The sequence below is a fragment of the Antrostomus carolinensis genome, unplaced genomic scaffold, assembly GCF_000700745.2.
Source record: "Antrostomus carolinensis isolate BGI_N321 unplaced genomic scaffold, ASM70074v2 scaffold20230, whole genome shotgun sequence".
NCBI classification, from domain to species: Eukaryota; Metazoa; Chordata; class Aves; order Caprimulgiformes; family Caprimulgidae; genus Antrostomus; species Antrostomus carolinensis.
The window spans coordinates 19,940-40,402 of record NW_010290771.1 but is presented as its reverse complement, the minus strand read 5'-3'; the positions used below and the strand labels follow the sequence as shown (position 1 = coordinate 40,402).

Below are 20,463 nucleotides of genomic sequence, written 5' to 3'. Positions count from 1 at the left end.
GAATGTTTTGGTGCAAGGAAGATCTATGGGTGCAATTTAAAAGCAGTCTGTTTAGGAGCGGTGACGTCTCCCAGCACCGATACAGATCTGAGTTGTGTGGACAGACCCGAGATTACCACTCAGCCAGTTAAATAAAGACAGCGGCTCTGCGACAGTTAAAAACCACCGGCCAAAAATTGTGGCTCCACTCTCCCTTCATCTGCCTCATGTGTGGGATGAGCACGACCAAGCCCAAGGCTGATGGTCACCTCCAACCTGCCCATCCCCAGGCAAACTCCTTGCAAAACCACCGCCCCCAATTTCCCCATTTTACTGGGTTTCTAACCCAGCGGTGGGTTATGGACTGTTGCTGCAGTGCAAATTAATAGCTAATATCAAATTAATAACCATTTATCCACTCTGCTGATTGAATAATACACCCAAATTGAGGGCAGCATTGAAGTCACACCACTGTCACCAAAGTCACGGAGGAGCCAACGCATGGCGTGTCTCGAGATCAGCTCTCAGACAGTAGAAGAGCAAACTGCAGGGCTACAGACCCAGCTTTAAATATAGTTTTCCCTCCCTCTTTTAATATAAAACACAGGTTGGCATTTTCAAAGTCACCTATGGGATTTGCACACCAAACTCCTCTTCACTTTAAAAGGATCTATGTGTGCAAATCCCTTAATCAGCACTGAAAAGTTTAGCTTATGGTAAAAAAAAACGCATAGGCGAGGCGCTCAGCGTGGCACAGGCAGATCCTGTGCATATAAAACAGCTTTTTTTTGAATCAGATTTTTCCTGTGTATGTTCAAGGTTGAAGAAGGAAAACAGCAACACCTCAAAGACAGCAATAACCATCTATTAAGTGAGAAATGCATGTTTCAACACTTACTTGACCAAACAAAAAGGATTAGCTCTTACAAAAAACCTCTTTGCAGATAGTATGAAGCTTTGGGAGAATACCATAGATTTTTTTAAAAAAATATAGGTAGATTTTAATTGCAGGCAATGAAAGCTACTCCTAGGTCATTATAACCTTTCAGGTAACTAATAGGCTTTTAAAGTTGTCTAAATAGATATTTCCCAAAATGAACTCCAACAGCGCTGAAGGTACATTAATTCTTTTAATGGTTCAAACATGGCAAATAAGGTGACTTTTTTACCTTTTTTTTTTTTTTTTTGAGCTGGTATCAAATAGGTTAATTTAAAAGAAATCAATTAATAAAACTACCATTAAAATACTGCATCAGCTAACAATGTTACCGGGAAAACCAATAGCCCAAGGGAGGAAAAGTTGCACCTTCCAGAGACTAAACCTTTAAGTGAATAAATATATATCCAGAGAATGTATCTATATCTACATCTACATCTACATCTACATCTACATCTACATCTACATCTACATCTATATCTATATCTATATTTATCTCTCTATATAAAATGTGCCATTGTGTGTCTGCTGCCTTCTCCTCACCAGCTTACTCCCGAGGGCAGCCACAGGACAACGCATGCCGTGGGGCAGGCTGGGTCCGGCTGACCATGCCCTTCCAGCTGGTATTTCCCAGGTCACCCAAGAAAGGAACTGGGATGCAGAGGGGGGACAAACTCAGCTGGATGTTCATCCTGCCCCACCGCAACAGTGCTGGGGCACCTCCCAGGGCACTGTCCTCGGACACCAGCAGCGAGCAGCTCTAGTCCATGCAGACGTGAGGAGAAACCCTGTTCTAGGGAAGCAAGTGGCAAAACAGCCCTCGGTTGCCAAAGTACCAGGTCTTTGCTCTCTGCCTGGGTATCTCCATTCAAAGGCGAAGGTTAACAGCAAAAGAATAACAACTGGGACTTCTTCTCTGGGTCTTTCGAGCTTTTAGCCAACTTATTCACCTCTTGGTTGCACTCAGTGTGAAAATTTAATGATTTTTATGGCCCATTTTAACATTTTTATGTCTTTTTTCTTCAGAAAAAAACTCCACATTTGGTCTAAGAATTAAAACAGTATTTCATCCTTAACTGCAGTCACAGATGATGTATGGAAGAGAGCTGGCTGCACGTCAACTCAATATAAAGCCAGAATTTAATCTAACTTGGTCACTACAGCTGTGCATGATGTTTTATGGGGTGGGTTTTTTTTCATATTAGTCATAAATGAAGTAGAAACGGTGACTGTGCTAATTTCGTATGAAACAGGAGGAAAAAAAAATGAAAAAAGGAGGAGGGGTTGGGGAAGAAGAACCAGGAGTACTACACATCATCTGAGTTGTGCATTGAGATGTGCAATCTACTGAAAGCCCAGCCCACCGCTGGCTAATGGAACCGCAGCGGTTAATGCACGGTGACAGTCGCACCACCACGCAGAGGAGTCGTGGCAAAGGCTGCCCGTTGGTATGAGTAAACCTCTGTGCAAAACCCTGCCCAAGGGGCAAAAAGGTTTCTTTAGCTGCGAGAAACTCCACGCTCAGGCCAGGTTTTCATCTCCCATCTGAAAAACAGAGCTTCACTGCAATCAAGATGACTGTGGGAATGTGGCAATTGGTAGAAGAATGCCTTTATGCCTTTCTGCTGGTGTGAGATGAAACGGGACATGTTGACAGCACTGATATGGACCCCTTTTTTTTTTTTTTTCCACCTGGTAACAACTTTTTCTGACAAAGGTTTTGAACATCAGATTGTGTTAGAAATGGAACTTCAAAGCCAAACAAAAACTTTTCCTGTACAGAAGAGAGCTGCTGCTGAAACCATTTCTATCTACTCCTGGCTTGTGTCTGAGTTGTTGGGTTTTCGGCTGCTGGTTTTGAGCAGAATCCAATTTTCACACTTTGTGTGACACAGCAAGACCATTTCCTGCCATCTTCACCACCATCCCCATCCTCCTGGCCTCCACAGTCTTCACCACCATCCCCATCCTCCTGGCCTCCACAGTCTTCACCACCATTCCCATCCTCCTGGCCTTCACAGTCTTCACCACCATCCCCATCCTCCTGGCCTCCACAGTCTTCACCACCATTCCCATCCTCCTGGCCTCCACAGTCTTCACCACCATCCCCATCCTCCTGGCCTCCACAGTCTTCACCACCATTCCCATCCTCCTGGCCTCCACAATCTTCACCACCATTCCCAGCCTCCTGGCCTCCACAACAACAGGCACAGAAATCACTGGCCACAGGTGGGCAAAACCCAAATGAAAGATGAGTTTAATGAACATCTACGTGTATAAAAGCTAAAAGTCTAAGTCAGCCACCAAAGGTTCCCCTTCCACAGGACGGACTCTTCTGGAGGGTGCTGAACAGAGCAAAGCGGCATCAGCCTTTGGATTTGCCTTTTTTTCATCCATATAAATTCAGGTCAGGCTGCAGTGGCAGAGCTGCCACTTCTGTGCAAATTCATACAAGTGACTGATCATCCCAAGAAAGGGTCAGAACACAATGGCAGAAACAGAATTTCTTAATTTGTTTGAGAAATTTAATTACCTGCCTGGGACATGGAAAAGGAAACTTGAGAACACATCTCCCCTTTGACCCCACCTCAAGCAGCTGATAAGCTTGGTGTTAGAGAGGCAAGACACAGTGCTGCTGTGGCAAAAGCTGCAGCTGCCGAGGAAAGAGGAGGTGGAGGAAAGGACAGGGCAGGATGGACAGACCTTGAGGACACACACCTGGAAAGCAAACCACTGCAAGGATGGGCACACCTGGGTCTGATGGACAGATGAGACATGCACAGGTTGGTGCTTCTGGAATAAACAGGCTCCTAAACCCTTCTGCTGGGACCTGCCACGATCTCTCCAACAGCTGCAGAAGCAGCTTTAATCCTGTCTTGTCCCCAGGTTTTGCTTTTCCGAGGGCCCATTATGCCACCTGAATTTAATGGTATCCATGGCATTTCCACAATGCTTTCTGATGCTGCTGTGCAAAGAGTCAGGTTGCTAATAAAAATCAAATGAGTGGTGCTGGTTTTGCATGTGAATAGTTGCATTTAACAAAACCATCAAATGGAAAAGGATCATCCTTTCCTTTGCTAACAATGCTGGGTGCCACTACAAAATGCATTACCACCATCTCCGTGGGCTTTTACGCTCCAGCAGATGCCAGGGGACGTTACGCTGATGTGCCAGGACACGATAGTTATTTTGCACTGTAAGGCAGCAGCTAGGCATGACAAAAGGTCAGGGAACATTTATGGTGGATATATGTGGTTCTGCATCCCCCCCCCCCCCCCCGCTAAATTTCAAGAATGCTTCATTACCCCTCATTCTGCTGGTTTGTTTTTTATTACTTAATTAATGGATACAATTATTATTCACTTTCTGATCTCGGTGGCACCACAGTATCTGAATGGCTCACAACTGAGAGCCTGTTATCATCACAGCATCCCCGTGGGGCAAGGAAATGCACAGGGGAAACTGAGGCACAGAGGCACAGCTTTGCTTGAGAGAACACGGGTTACTGAAACTAAACCCAGCAGGCAACCATTTTTAACAAAACTTGCAGGAACATGACAGGTTTGAGGCTGGGAACTGCATTCTCAAATGTGATGGAATTGGTTCAGACCTCATTGGCGGGGGGAAGGAACTGCGGGACAGAGAGGCAAAGTGAGGGACAACAACTTCCCAATGAAATTCCCCATTTCTGAGTGTTTCCACACTCGAAAAGTGTCCCTTGCCTTGCAATAAGCAAATATTCCCTGCCTTGTTTTTCCTGCATTCATTTTGTCCTTTAGAATTTTTTCTGAAGCCAGAAGGGGGATTTAGACATTAGAACAGTTACTGACCTGATACAAGTTAATGATTTTTATAAAATGTCTAAAAAATGCTTTACTTTAAAAGATTGATGTTTCCTATTGTATTTTTTCTATGCCAATTAATTACCTAATTCATTAGCAATGTAACACTAGAATAGTCTTTGAAAAATCCAGTGCTTTGTATAGATGCTTTTAATTATGGATAATTAAATACTGTGGAAGGACCTGATTATACCTCTGAGCATTTTCTAATCTGGAAAATGAAACACGCTCTTGTACTCTTGAACACATGTAACAAAAGCTGAGCTCAACAACTACATGCAATAAAAAAAAAGATGGGGGAAAAAAAGACCCCAAAATCCAGCCCAGCCCCAAACCCCACAACCAAAGGAGGGTAGAACCTCCTGGGGAAGTTCAAGGGCACCCTGCCTGGCTGACGTCCCCGCACGGGGCTGTGCACAGTCCCTGCCTTGTCAGGGACAGGAGCGGAAGCCCAAGCGAGCTCAACAGGGAGCTGCTGCAGCCCGCAATCAACCTGGGGCTCAGGGCAACTCGCTGGTAACACCTGTTAGAAGTTGGGAACGGATTTCCAGATGGTCCTTTGTACGTATGGTGGCAATAGCCAAAGCTGTGAAAAAGAGCAAAGCGCTCTGCAAATGAACTCAGAGCTGACCTTGGGAGATGAAAACCCTCCAACGCCAGGAGTTATGCTTTTAGTTTAGCTTCGCATTCCTTCCCCTTGCTTACTTTTTCCTTTTTCTCCTCTTTATTCCTCCGCAGCGATGGCAGTGAGAAAGCAGCATCCAGAGGGCTCTAACAACCAGTGTCGCTGCCTCAGAAAGGGTTTTCATCTCAGAAGCAAGCCAGGGAAGTGTTTGTTTTGAAGATGGCATCGCCCCAGCGCTTTCAAGACAGATTCCCCTCCTTACCACAGCTGAGATCCTGCAGCAGGACCCAAGGAGGTTTGGTTTTGGCTCTTTTTGCACTCACTGGAAAAAAGCGAGGGGAAAGGAGGGGTAGTAATGTCTAAACAAAGCCAATTTGTGCTGTCACACCAGGCAGCCTCGCTGCATACGCCTTCCCTTCCTCCTCCCCTCGGCATCTTATTTATACCACAGCCAAGTCCTCCCCGCATCCCTGCACCCTCCACAACCTATTACCTTCTGCCTTAATTAAAAGCCACCAATTACAGTGGTGAGTGATGAAACGAGGCCGGGGGCTGTTCGTTGCTAGCGGCCAGTCCTGCTTGGCTGGCGGGGAGCTGACTTTTGCCGCTGGGCAGCCCGATCCAACTCCCTAACGAGCGGCAGGTTATCGATGTGCTGAGCACAATATGCTGCGGAACGGGCTGTTGAGCACCGTATCGCAAGCGAGCCATCAGCCAGCGAGACTAAATACCTACAGAGAGCACAGGCCAGGGCTCGCTAAACCTCCAGGGGGTGCTTTCGAGAGCAAACAGTGCCTGTTTATATCCCCCAGACTCTTATTTTGCATCCTTCTTCCCTGGGCCATGCAGCGATTGCCAAACACGCTGAATAAACTCTGTCGTCTTTATTGAAGGTATTTCTCAGCTGGAAAATTTAGGGAGTAAATTAGGATGGGTCCTGTGAAACCTTAAGGGCAGGGTGACATCAGGGTGACACAAAAATGGGCTTCACACTGGCACTGACTGATCAGGAGCACCAAAAAGAGGGAAAAATGACACCCGTCACGCACAGGCTGCCTGTCCGTGTTAAGGAGTCAAAGCATCACCCGTGACTTTGTGGCTGCTGATGTCCAAGTGTGGAGTGGGTGTTGCTCTGCCCTGGAGATCCCCTCCTGGGGTGCTCGGCCAAAATCCTCAGTGAAGGCAGCCATTTTCAGCTGAGAAATGCCAAAATTCAGCGACCGCGGGGTAAACTGCACAACGAGACACTCCAGCCTGTCGGACATGTTACCAGTGCTGCCTGGTGTCACAGTTCAGCTTGGCTGGCAGCCAAACACCACACAGCCACTCGCACACCCTCCTTCCCCCCACCCAGGGAATAGGGGAGGGAACTGGAGGGGTAAAGGTAAGGAGACTTGTAGGTTGAGATAAGAACAGTTTAACAAGTGGAGTAAAATAAAATAATAATGATAATGACAATATATGTGTAAAAATGAGCGATGCACAGTACAATCGCATTCCACCTGCCAACAGCAATTTCAGAGGAGCAAAAAGGAACCCTGAAACCAAACCACAATCCCAGAAGAGTGAGCCCAAGCGATTCCCAAGAGAATCCCCCAGCTTTCCAGTCAACCCTAAATATACTGAATGTGACGTGATATGATATAGAATAACCCATTGGCATATCCAAATGCCCATTCTGGGATTTGATTAATTACTACACTCCCCCCCCTCCCAGTCCTAACTAGCCAAACATGATGTCCTTGTACGTTATCAACATTCTCCTCATAACAATCCTCACTGAAACCAAAACACAGCGCTTTCTAGCTACTAAGAAGAAAATTAACTCTACCCTAGTGAAGCCAGGACACCCAGGGACATGGTGCCTCCAGCCACCGATCAGGATTACCCACCGACGCTGTTAGAAAGGCTCCCTCCTACGGACAGAGACTCACTGATAACCCCGCACTACGAGACCACCTCCGGAGGTGACGGCAGCGGGGGTCACGCTGAAAGACGGGGTGACACAGACAGCAATAACTCCTCATTAGAAGGACACGAAAAGGTGCCACGCCTGCAAGCACCGCCAGACTTGCTGCCGCTTCGGCCTTACCCGATGGGAAAGTTTTAGATGTAATGAGCTTATGTGGAGGACTTTGATTATTTTTTTCCCTAGCAGATTAGTGGAAAACAGAAAGCCAATGCTATGCAGCCCCTCTGCTGGCCCCCATGCCAGTGACCTGCTTATTAATGTGGACAGTGATGGAGAAGCACTGGCCCCACCTCGGAGTCTATACTCAACCAGCACATGCAATATCTGCTTTACTGCAGACTCCCCTGCGCCAACTTTTTATATTGGAGCAGCCATACCTAGAAAGCCCCATGGGGAGGACAAAACACAACCATTTCCTTGATGCACCTCGAGCATCACCTTCACATCTGGTAAACCTTAGTCCAACAGGGAAAAGCTTTCACACATTACTTTGAAACCTTGGTGCATCCCCGGGGCTGGAGAGCCCAGCCTGTCTGCTGGGTGCTGGCTGTCCCGGCCAGTCTGATGGTGCCAACCAGCATCTCACTGGAACGTGCCAAGCACGGTCACTGCCACTGCTCCCAATTAGCCAGACTCTTCTAATCTTGTCTCTGGCCACAGGATAGCTGCAGCACTTTAACCCATGGGTAGGAGAGGAGCTTTTTGTTTGATCCCACATGAACCAAGGAGGGAGAGCACAGGCAGCGTGCTGAGACAGAAAATGAGCAAGGGAGAAGGGGCAATGCAAACTGCAAAAGCCACTACTGCAGGCAACACAGGAGCAAGAAAAGTCTTGGCTTTGCCACTGGGGGCTTATAACCCCTTCCTTCGAGATCATTCCCCTTCCATCACCACTCCTTGAGCCTTTAGAGCCATAAATGTAAGTGAGGCTAAATCTATAAAGAAAAGTAATCACCTTTATTTCACGGGCTGACCCACCTGGGAAACCTCAAGTATGGGTGAAACTGTTCAAGAAGGGGCTCTGGGAGGTTCACACTGAGCACTGGGAGAGCTGAACCAAGCACAGCCCCTCTGTCTTTCTCAGTCCCTCAATCAGATTTTGGCAACATCTTTTTGGCAAAAAATGGCAGCAAAGCAAAGGAGGCAAAGGCAGCAACACAGTGGGGTGTGCTGGCCCTCCTGGCCCAGACAAGCGCGCTCCCTGCACAGACAAATGCACCCCGGGAAGAAGGGGCTGGTAGCAGCATCCCCCAACTTGGAGGGTGCAAGTTCAGCTTACAGGGGTGCGGGAACCAGCCCCCTATTTTTTGCTTGTAACAACTTCATTGTCGAGCTGTTAGGACAAACGAGAGAGGGGTGCAGCCTGCTGAAAAGGCACAGCTGTCTCCCTTGCAGCGAGGCAGTCAGGCCAGTTTACAGCAGGCTTAGGAACTGAACCAGTCTATTTGCTCTCAAAAGGGGCATGGATGTAGCCAAGAAAAACCCCAGTTTCTGTGCAAAACATATCAAATATATCTATTTGTTACTATTGTGGACAGGTTTCCATTTTTAATCACAGTTTTCCAAGTTCTTAATAATTGCTGTTTGACATTTCCTGCTACACAGTTCTTTTTTGTTTGGCACAGCTTGAAAAGTAACAAAAAAAAACTCTCTCTCTCGCTGCTTTCCTTGTAGCACAGTGAGGGCACCAGAGCCTCACGTGCATCAACAAAAGTGAATCGAACAAAAGCAAGCGAAATTCATTCATTAAGAGCTGGCAGCCACTGCCCTGAGCCGTAACCTGGCAGGCAGGTCTGCGACTGCCGTACTGTTGGGAAGGGCCGGTGCCCACGCCGGCTGTGCGACTGCCGGCCTCTGCTTGCTGGGAGATAAGGGATGACGCATTGGATGCTGCTGGGGACCCGGTTCAGACGAACAATCCTCATGCAGAAGGAGTCCCTTGGACGTCAGTGGTGGCTGCAATGAGTCAGAGATCAGAGAAAGAGGCTTTTCTAGAAGGAATATCCACTGTTAGCTCAGCCCTCATGAAATCAGAGCCTTTGACTTGCAAACTGAGCTGGCTCGGCACCGAAACGCTGCGTGTCGGCTGCAGGGTGCTCCTCAGCCTCTGCTCAGATGCAGCCCGAGGAGCTGACGGGGGGATAACTGGTTCCTCAGCTTTTCTAGTCCTTTCTGGATGTGGTGAGAGCTGGGAGGGGGCGGCAGGAAAGCACGCTGGTATTTTGGGTCACAAGACAGAAACCAGGCAAATGCAATGACCTGAGCTATGAGACTCAGGAGTACACAGGCAATATCAACGGAGGGCTCTTCCACCCGCGCCCCTGACACTGCCCACGCATTTCAAGCAGATGAGAAAGTGCAATTCAAGGTGCTATTTTACAAATAGCGAAGCCTGAGGGCCTGATCCTGCAAGGTGCAGAGAGTTTCTGGAGAAGCACTGGGTGCCAGCAGCCCTCTCCAGCCAGGCATGGAAGGAGGTAGCCCCAAAGGCATCTCACCCCAGAGGAGAATTTTAATCCCATCCTGGACCTGACTACTTACCCAGGCAAGGGTGAGCGCCGAGCGGGAAGGACGTTTCCCGTCACAGTCAGAGCTACTTCTGCTTTTCCTCTGCCACTCAAGTGGGGAGGGAAAGTCAAAGTCGCAAGTACTTTTTGGTTTTGATAAAAATCAAAGCAGGTTGTCCGGAATAATTCATTGGGCAAAAAGCCCCTTCATTTCTGTCTTCCCTACATGAAATGTTCCAAATTATAAAATAAAGATCACCATCCAAAACCATGTCACTCCCTCCACTCTCCCAGATGTGAGTCAGTTCATTTTGAAAGCATTAAAATGGGGCTTTCAATCATTTCAAGGGGTTTTTTTCCAATCTTTTTTAACGTACGAACAGCAAGTTTGCTATAACTGGCCTTTTTCCCCGAGGACATTTCAGTGAGTCAGCATTTTCTGACCAACATATTCCCATCCTCTTCAAATACACTCAACTGGCTACAATGAAAAAAAGTCTGAGCTTTGAAAGGCTGGGGAGAACTTTGTGTGCTCATCTTCACACAGACCCATTTCCCTCAACAGATTCCTGTGCACGACTTCAGTACTTTTATTTTTTGGCACATCAGCTGTGGGACTGGTCCATAGTGAAGCTTTTTTTCTTGAAACTATCTACTAAATTCCTTGTGGCAACTACCATTTCAGAAACGGGTACAAGTACATCCTAGAGTTTACCTGAGAAGAATAAACTGGGGACCCTCTATACACAAGAAACAGAATATTGCTCACATGGTGCAGACAATGTGTGACGAGGATGTAGGAACTTGGGCGCACCTCAGGGGACCTTTGATTGCCTTTCCACGTACCTAGGAGATAAAATCTATCTTGCAGTTGACATCCCCATCAGAAGGAACTGACCCACACCAACCCAACCAGCCAAAGCAAAGAAAGCAACGTCCTGTCCTCTTTTCCACTGGGCTTTTATTTGCTGATGACCAAGCCTAAGCTCTTCAGTCTTAGGTATGAAATCAGATCAACATCGCAGAAGGGTTTTCCAAACACCAACACAGAAACCAAGAAACTACCCCCATCCAGCCAAGCTCTTGGCAGCCTGTGCTGCAGGGACTGAGGCGAGAAAAGCCTCATGCTGCAGGAGCAAAGCCCTGGCGCTGAGCTCGCAGATCTGCACTGGGAGCTGAGAGCACCCGTGGAAAGTCAGAGCATGGAGACAGCTAATTGAGATGGGAGAGGGGTGGGCCAAGAGGGTGGAAGGAAATGCATGCTGATGTTTATGAGCAGAAAAGCATCTCTGGACAACAAGGACCGGCAATATCTGAGGCTTGGGACTGTACCAGCCTCAAGCCTGTCCTACAGGAACCTTCTCCAGGCAGCACAGCTCAACCAATGTCACACAGCAGTATCGCCACCACGTATAAATAACACTCTTCCACCCTCCCCTGGATGTGCTGGAACAAAAAGTGGGTCCCCCTAGCAAACAGTCCCACAAAACCTGTACTTATTTTCATGCTGCCCAGGAGATGCGCTCCATCAGCAAATCAGGGATAGAGATGAAGAAAAACACACCCTGAAAATACTTTTTAGTCTCTCCAGCCGAACTGATTGGTGAGCTGGCAAGCGTAACAGGCTGGGAGGATGTGCAAACACACAGTAATACCCAGAATGAGATTACTGCACTGATTTCCTTCGCAGAGGTGCGTAGGTGTAGAAGAGACAGGAGGCTGTGGCTGAAATGCAGGACCCTACCAAAGAAGCAGAGAAGATGGAGATGTAGAAAAGGTGGAGGGAAGGAAAGGAAGTGGGAGGAGAGAACTTCTAAGTGCCTTTTTTAATTCTAAGTTTTCTCAGACTTGCTTAGCTCTAATCTTTAATTCATATTTTCATTACAGTCTCTTTGCTCTGTAAAGTCTGCATTTCATGTAAAAGGAGCAGCTCAAACATCAATTACTTGACATAAGTCAACCCCTTGTTAAAGTCCTCTACTCTACATATATGTAAGCTCCAATAAAAGAAGCATTAAACATTCATTAAATTAGAAATACATGAAGACAGTGTCTGCCACTCTTCTCATACAGATACGCTTAATAATCCCAACCTTCTGGAGCAGCAAAAGCAAACCCATCTCTAATCCTTTTAGAAAGCCTGACCATGCAAAACACCCCAGCCTCCTGCAATCTGCCTGTGACTCACCCAGGGACTATTCGCTCTTGCAGGTCAGATCCTCAGCAGGAGTAAATCAGAGTAAAACAACACTGCTGGGGTTACACCAAGTGTAACACAGACCTGAGATTTGGCTTTAGGCTTCTCTTCCAGCAAAATGGTTGACAGCAATCTAATGGGATAATGATGTCGCTTTTAAGTTACACCAAGAATCTGATCAGGTAGGGAACAGCAACACCACACCTGCCTTCATTTCAGTACTGTCCCGGCTGCTTGTGTTCTGCAAAAGGAACCTGGATTCCCAACGTGAATCTAGGAACTTCTTCCCCCCAAAACCCCAAACCCACCCCCTCCTCTACAATACTCTGTCATGATGATCTCGAACTACCACTGCCATAGGCTTGTGCACACACATCTCAGGAACATTTTCCCAAGGGGAAGAAATCACCAATGAGCAGATGCTGCTTCATATTTCTGAGTTTGAAGAGCAATGCAGACCATGTAACCAGGTGTTTCCCACATCTCTGTGAGCTGTGTCCACTTAATGAGAACTTAGGAGCAAGTCCCATCCAACAAATGGTCTCATGGTCCTCCCCAACCCTTCTCTTTAGGGTGCCTGTAGACATTCAGTTTGAACTCTGCCGAGGTGGCAGCATGGAAACACGGTTAGGACCTGGGGTACAAACTCAGGATAGTGGCTTTCAGCTCCTGCCTGGTCTTACGCTGGCAGAGTCTTCTCCTGCCTTGTTTAATATGGGAATGTTCTTCTTCTTGCTTCCTGGGCAGAGGATGCACAAATTCTCAGGAAGCCTGAGCTGACCTGTAAGCATGCAGACAGACCCGTCGGGTCGAAAGGGGCTGCTGTCCCGCTGGCTCCCTACCGCAGCACTCTTTGAATCGAGCTTTTCCCAGCAGTGTCCCTGTCACTCTGTCGCCGCACAGTCCGGCAGCTACTGCTTTGTGTGATAGAGTTAATCACATTAACATTAAGTGCTGTTTGGTTCATGTCTCTTTTGTTCTCCAAAGGCTTTTCCTCTCCCTTGCCTCTTTTAGTCTCTCCTTCTTCTAAACTTGAGGAAGTGGCAGATTCAGCTCAGCCCTCCTTGATGCCATCCAGCACCAGGGTAACTAATTTTGGAAGGTTTACCCTCTATATACCTTTCCAAAGCTTTTCACCGTTATGAGATGACTCTTCCAACAGCTGTGTCCACAGGGAGCAGGCCATAGTCTGCAGTCAGCAGGGCATTTAAGCATCTCGATAATCCAACTGCGTGAGATTTCCAAAAGTAATGGAGGGGCGAGCTCTTGACAGATGCTTACGTACCTAATGCTCATCGGCAAGTTCAGGATCTACGTGCCTTTAACCATGTGGCCCAAACTGATGGTGGTGAAGGAGCTCCACGGAAAATCAATTTCAGTGAAACGACTTCTTTTTGCAAGGAACAGTAACGCAAAAGCAAGCACTCAAGTATTTTGTCAGGTCAGTGACTGCCTGTCCCAAATATACTGCCTTGTTTTCAGTTTTCATCTTCTACCAACTTTTAAATCAATCCTCTTCTCCTCTGTTGGTAATCAAATCACTCCTTTAACTGAGCTAATAGGGCACCACAGTTTACATTCCTGCCGGTAAACACAAAGAACATCAGCCAACAAACAATCAAAACTGCATCCTTTGTAGTCTCCAGAATTTTCTTTTGCGTTCAACCTTCCAAAACCATTGATGTTCATAGCTGGCCACCTGGTGCACTGGGCTCCGTCATCACAATGTTAAGGTGGTTTCCACAGGTTCTGCAGAAATGGAAGACGACTGTTGAGTTGGGCTGGCATCTCTGCATCAGCACAGCAGCGCTAAGGAGTTGGCTGTGGAACAACCACCAGCCCCCACATACTGGGCAAGTGCTGCCCGAAGAGGAGCAGGTCCTTCCTGTGACCCCCTCAGCCTGACATCTGAATGGGGTGGCGGTGGTGGGGTCAACTGAGTCCCCAAAAAGCTGTCTGGCTGCCGAGAACACTTCATCCACCAAGAGCGAAGGCTGATGTGACTACGCTACCGCTACTGGCTTCAGTCTCCATGAAGTCATCCTCTATGAAGAGGATAGTGGAGTCCAGCAAAGTCCAGCGTGGGGGATACATCTTCTTCTTGGCTGGTTGCATTCAACTTGCATCTGCACAATCAATCAGCATATTGCATAGACTTTGACTGAAGGGGTTTTAACTGCAACCTTAAAATCTGGCCATTTCAGGAATTCCTGAAATAAATTAGAAGAGGAATTTTATTTAGTTGTTTTTTTCTAAAGGAATTTCCCCATGGCTCCAAACCACTGTTTTCCACAAAGTAAATGAATATGAAGTCTTCTCTCATCCTCTTGCCACATTTTCTGTGTCATCTTTATCCTGCAACAGCTGTATATATTCAAATGGCAGACAAAACATCCTCTCCCCAAAACCTTCCTTGTTTTCCTCAAACTTTAATAATTTTTTTCCACACTTCATTGATTTTTTTTTTTTTTTTTTTTGTCACTGATCACGTTAGAAGCAGATGCTTTCCAAAACTGGAGATTCAGTGATCCACATCTTGCAGATAAATAACAGGCTATATTACACAATATATAACAGGCTATATTTATGCAATAAAGCACAGGTAACAATATCCAGGCACTGGATTATTCAATATTAAAATCTCGGCACTTTTCAAGATAGCTGATAATGTGGAACAATAGACTCCACGTGGGAAAGTTCTTTTTGTCAATACTGGTTAACAACTTGCATTGTTAATCCACTACCTTCACCCAAAATACAATAAATAATTTACATTTATATGGAGCCTTTTATCCCTCAAAATCCCAAAGGGTTTTTTAAAATAAACACATTGCATTGTCCTCCTACGACAATACCTGGGCACTGATTTGGTTGTCTCCCTGACTCAGAAGGAAGAGCCCTGTTCATTGACTACATCGCCAACGCCTCTTTCTCTGGCATCTAGGTCTTCCTGGGAGGTCTACCCACCCAAGTGGTAATCAGTATTAACCCTGATTAATTTATGAATGTCAATGAAGTTTCTGAACCCACTCTCACTTGGCGTGTGGCTGGGTGGGACAGGAACAGCCTGGCCTGGGGGCTGCCTGCCCACATTCCAGCACCAACTCTCCCCTTGCCCACAGTGGAGTTTTTCCAAAGGGACACCCCTTTGGCTCTTGGGGACCTCAAAAAAATCTCCCACTTGGAAAAAAGGCATTTCTATGTACCACTTGCTAGGAAAAGGCAGCCTCGAAGGTCACCCCCCGGGTGTTGTTCTACACAGTGGCATGCAAAGCTCCCCCAGGGACACATGTAAAGTGGATTTGTTTGCTAAAGGAAAGGCAGCCCTGGGCTTCCATGGGCTGGGAAAATCCCCGGGGGTCTTCTGGGCAAAACACGCTGTTACAGAGGGAATGGGCTGGGGAGCAGAATGCTTATTTCAAATTAACTCCAACAGAGAAATAATGAGCAGCAAGTTTATATTCTCAGTAAATTAACAGAGAAGCTTAGGTAAAATGTGGCTTTATACACATGGCAATAAATTATTATTTACTCGCTTTTGTGCTCATGCCCTCAAAGATGAAGACATTTGTATGGAATTATTAATATTCATAGAATATTACAATAAATACCCCTAAGAGCTTTGCCTGAATACATGCTATTTTACCAGGGTAAAATCTGTTGAAGGTCAAAGGGATCCTTTACTTGTGTGTGGAGGGCAGGATCAGACTCCTTACTTTGAAATCTGTATCAACTGTGATAATTTAAAACTTTAATTAAAGATTCAGTGACAGATTATCTACAAAATGTCTTTCTGCTGCCCAGTATTTCATCACGAATGCCTCCAGAAGCCCACGCTAATGTGAGTAAGCACACTTGCCAGCAAGTATTTCATCGTGGACATGTTAGCTTTTATCTGTCTTGTTGGGTAACAAATTCTTTTGTTGAGGATTGGTGGCAACAAAAATTAAATTAAAAGCAAAACCAGACCCCAAAACAGAAATTTATAATGCTTATTCTGTTCATCCCTCAAGAAAATGAAAGTGCCAAGGCAAAGTCTATTTTAGCAATTGCATTAATGTATGTGTAAATGGGTAAAGGCGCCTTTGAAATGCTCTGAGAAGAATTTCACACTTTAGAGAGAAGGAGAAGTTAACAATTCTATTGTGGCGTTTATTGGAATTTTTAAATTAATTTCCCTGGCACAGCTGTGCCACAAAATCCCCCACGATGATGAAATTTTTGCTAATGTCGAGATTATTTTTGGATACAATTCTGAAGGAGCACTTTGTAATACCAGGAGAACACGGGTCGCCAGGAACCCTGCACTGCCCTTCCTTTGCCTCCGCTCTCCTCCAGCCTTTCCCTGAGCAGCTGCCAGGCTGCCAACCTGAAATCGCATCTGGTTTTTCTTCCACGGAGCAGCAAAGGGGGGATGGATGCATACATGGCACACAGCTGAGCCCCCTTAGAGCAGCAGGCGAAGATGAGCGTGTCGCTAACTCAGCACGGCGTTGGAGGAAGGACCTCCAAGGCCACCTGGGGACTTCCTGCTGGAGCACTTCTACTCATCCTCCTGAAAGGACATGTTGTGGTGGCTTTGGCTCTGAACAAACAGCATTGGAAAAGGTGAAACACAATTAATTTGTCCCTTTGCACATAGCTGCAGGTGCGAGTTGTTCTGAGTCATCAAAGAAGAGGAACTCATTTAATCTGGATCACAGATTAAACCAGATTAAGAGATGCGAGTGATGACTCACTGGGGATCCCCTCCATCCCTGCATCCTTCTCAGACCATGTCCAAAGGGCTGAAGGAAACATAAAGAGCAGCCTCACAGTGATGCACAAGGAAGGGCTTTAAAAACCACGCATCCCACCAATAATGAGGCTCAACCTCCAGCAGTGGATGGATTAACGGGGAGAGACAAGCAGGTGTTGAAATGAAGTGTTTGTGAGAAGACCCAGGAGAGGTAAGAGCAACACTACAGAGGCACATCTACAGCCCTGGACACAGGAGGACGGGGACCTTGTGGGGGATTTTACTCGGAAAGGTTTTGGCATAAGCAGAGTTGATGGATGTTCTTGCTGACCTGCAGGAGAACCTGGGGGCAGGAGGGAGAGCACAGATGGTGGCAGCCGAGAGCTTGATTTTAACAGTGATAGGCAAGTTTTAGATCCCGCAGAGGAGAGAGTTAACAACAGTTGACACACGTTTGTCTGGAGAAGTCCCCATGACTAGAAAGAACAACTCGGGGGCATAATTCTGCGGTCTGTCACTACCAGGACATGTGAAATCCGGTGACCTTTCATCTCCATGACAGAAATGCTGCGCAGCACCTGGAGCCATCGCCCTTAAAAGCCACTCTGACAAATCGGACAATGGGACATGAAGGAGAAAACGTCCTCTCCCTCCCTCACTCCCAGATTTTAGCCTCCCAGTGACCTCTGCCCGCTCTGCGTACCATGCGGTATCCCTTGCCGAGCAGAGCCAGCTTTGCACGAGCTACATCCCACTTAGCAAAGCACACGGTAACAATTCTATTTCTTTCGGCAATAAGGAATAAATCTCCAAAGGTACTTGTTCAGAGTGCTCTTAAATGATGGTAGAGGGAGGGAAACTGATATTGGCTCTTTATGAATCTTCAGGTCAGGTATGTTAGAATCCACAGATTTTTGCATTAACCTCACTGCTTCACAACACTTTTGCCCTTGGCGAGACGTGATTAAAAAAGGCACAAAAATCTATCTGAATACATCGAAATTATTCTCCTGTTAATGGCAGCAACAGCTAAACAAGCAGGCAAGCCACGTTGCTACCAGAGTGCAGCAAATGATGCAGGGCTGTGCTTTAACCCAAAACAAGGATTTTCCTTCCCAAAATTTTACGGAGCAGCTTTTGAAATGAGGGTTTGCACTAAGTGTTGTTCTGGGGATTAACTTTATTCCCCCCCCCACAACAGCTGTATCCCTTGAGCTCTTCTGTTTGTCCATCTAAAATGCTGACCACAGGGACTGAGACTAAGCTAAAATCTTTTCATCACACTGAGACATGGCACTGTAACTATCTTCATCGCTTTGGTAGAAAGCAAAAGCTCCTGGATGGAAGGAAAAAAACCAAAATAAATTTAAAAAAGGGGGTTTTCAGCCATTTAAGTGGGTCTGTCAGCTCGTGTTATCTTCATGCAGTTGTGAAACGGAGCTTTAATTGACTGGCTGCAGTGGAGAGCCGAAAGAGAAAATCTTGGTCTCAAGATGAACGGACAGCTTAAAGCGTTGCGATCCTCATTCATTAAGATGTGTCAGAGGGATTCGGAGAGGGAAGAGACACAGCAATGTCTGTCACTCTTTCAAATGAAGTTACTAAAATCTAAGAGGGAGGTGAAGAGTGTGCACCACACTGGGAGCCGTGTCCAAGAGCAGTAACAGAATGTGCTCATCAGATTCCCTGTGACAATGCAGACTATCTTGGCGCCTACTAATTTCTAACACTTTGTGAATTATTTAATTTCATTTGTGAAGGATAAAGGAAAAGAAGTGCCAAGCATTGGCCAGCTATTAGCCAGTCAGGGTCAGCTGCAGCAGAAGCAGAAAGCCCTGCCAGCTGTGGGGGGTCTCACATCTCACTGCTACAGCCAGGCTGGGACACAAGCAGGGGTTCAGCTCCCCTTCAAAGTACCCCCTTATGCAGGCGTGCTCCTCGATCCCAAGGAACAACCACACATAAAGGAAAAGAAGTGCCAAGCATTGGCCAGCTATTAGCCAGTCAGGGTCAGCTGCAGCAGAAGCAGAAAGCCCTGCCAGCTGTGGGGGGTCTCACATCTCACTGCTACAGCCAGGCTGGGACACAAGCAGGGGTTCAGCTCCCCTTCAAAGTACCCCCTTATGCAGGCGTGCTCCTCGATCCCAAGGAACAACCACACGCCCACGCTGCCTCTCCCCTTCATCTACCACTGGCTCAGAGCTGTGCTCCAAGCTTCAGCGTCCCTGGCCCCAGAGACCAGGACCCCAGGGCATGTAGGCTGCTCTTAAGAGGATGCTAAGGAATACTTCCCTGCCTAAAACAGGTTTCAAAGTATTTTATATCTATATATGAGTGAAGAGAAGAGTGGAGAATTTGGCAAAACCATGGAGGAAGCCCCCTGGCTTCTAGTTGAGGGGGGGCCTCAACTACACTACAACTACAACCACTACACTGTGCCCTACAGCCCTTCAATGGGGTGGCTGATTTCCCTTCTGTCCTCCCGCCCTCCCTCCCATCTGGAGGAGCTGCTGCTTTCCCTTTCCTCCTGGCTATCTGAGCACTCTGTGTGTTTTTGGAAGAAAGATGCTGCCCACTCCCAGTCACCAGGAACGGCAACACAGAAAGTCACCGACCCCTGAAGTGAGTGAGTCTGGTTACTGGGAGAAATGGTCATGGTGGTAAAGGGTTGATGAGGAAATCCAGCACCTCCTGGACCCATGTGAAGCCACCTTTGAGTGTGCACTCCTGGGAAGCCTGAGCGATGCTCACAGTTTGGATTCATGTAATGTGAACCAGCTGGGAAGGAACTGGCAAGTACTGGCATCGTGAGGGGGATTCAGGATGGTACCCTGGACGCAATGGGAAGAGAAGGCCAAACACACACGAGCGGCGTCCACTCGGCTGTAAATGAGTCAGAGCTACGGTGACAGGCACGGCGATGGCCAGTGTTACCCCTCCCAGACAACAACCCAAGACATCAATCTTGTTGAGTGTGATGGGAAACCTCACACCCAAGCACAGCGGGCCATATGCAAAGGTGGTGGATGGAACTGGTTAACGTACCTTTCCTCTGAAGATCATCAACAACAACAAACCAATGAAATTTCCTATGAACATTTTCTGCTTTTCATCAGAAACATAAAAGTCTAAATTAAAACCTTTCAAAATACTTTTGAGTAAAAATCGTGGTTTAATATAAACCTCAGGATTTTAAGTAGCATTTTTGGTATGATTTTCCAGACTGGTCTTGATTTTGCCATTTCTTTTAGTAAAAATATTTTGCATTTCCAACTGCTTGCTTTTTCTCTGTCTTAAAGAGCAGAAAATGTGTTGAAAATGTTATTTCTTTGTAAACATTTTCATTTAGATCCAAAAGCAACCATTACTCTTATCCAGCAGCAATGATTCATGTAAGAGAAAATATAAATGGGTAGTGAATTCTAAACACGAGGAGATGAGTCTAAGCAGCCATTTCTTATATGTTAAGAAAGCCATGAAGAGGTTTATGTGAAGCCAGCTTGCTTCTTAATCTGTCTTCATATCTACACTAGGAAAAAGGTGCTTTTCCAGAGACATATATGTGTATGGGCTGCAGTACAAGACCAGAGAGACCTTCTTGGAAACAGATTTATTTTCCAAAGAGGTACTTCCAGTCATCCAAAACCTTTCTTGAAAGTATTGCTG

General features: G+C 46.6%; 1 protein-coding gene across 1 annotated transcript in view; it reads right to left on the bottom strand.

Annotated features, from left to right (window-relative positions):
• VWC2L (von Willebrand factor C domain containing 2 like) overlaps positions 1-20,463 on the bottom strand; it is a 47,363-nt gene that overhangs the window by 9,440 nt on the left and 17,460 nt on the right. The window lies entirely within an intron of this gene.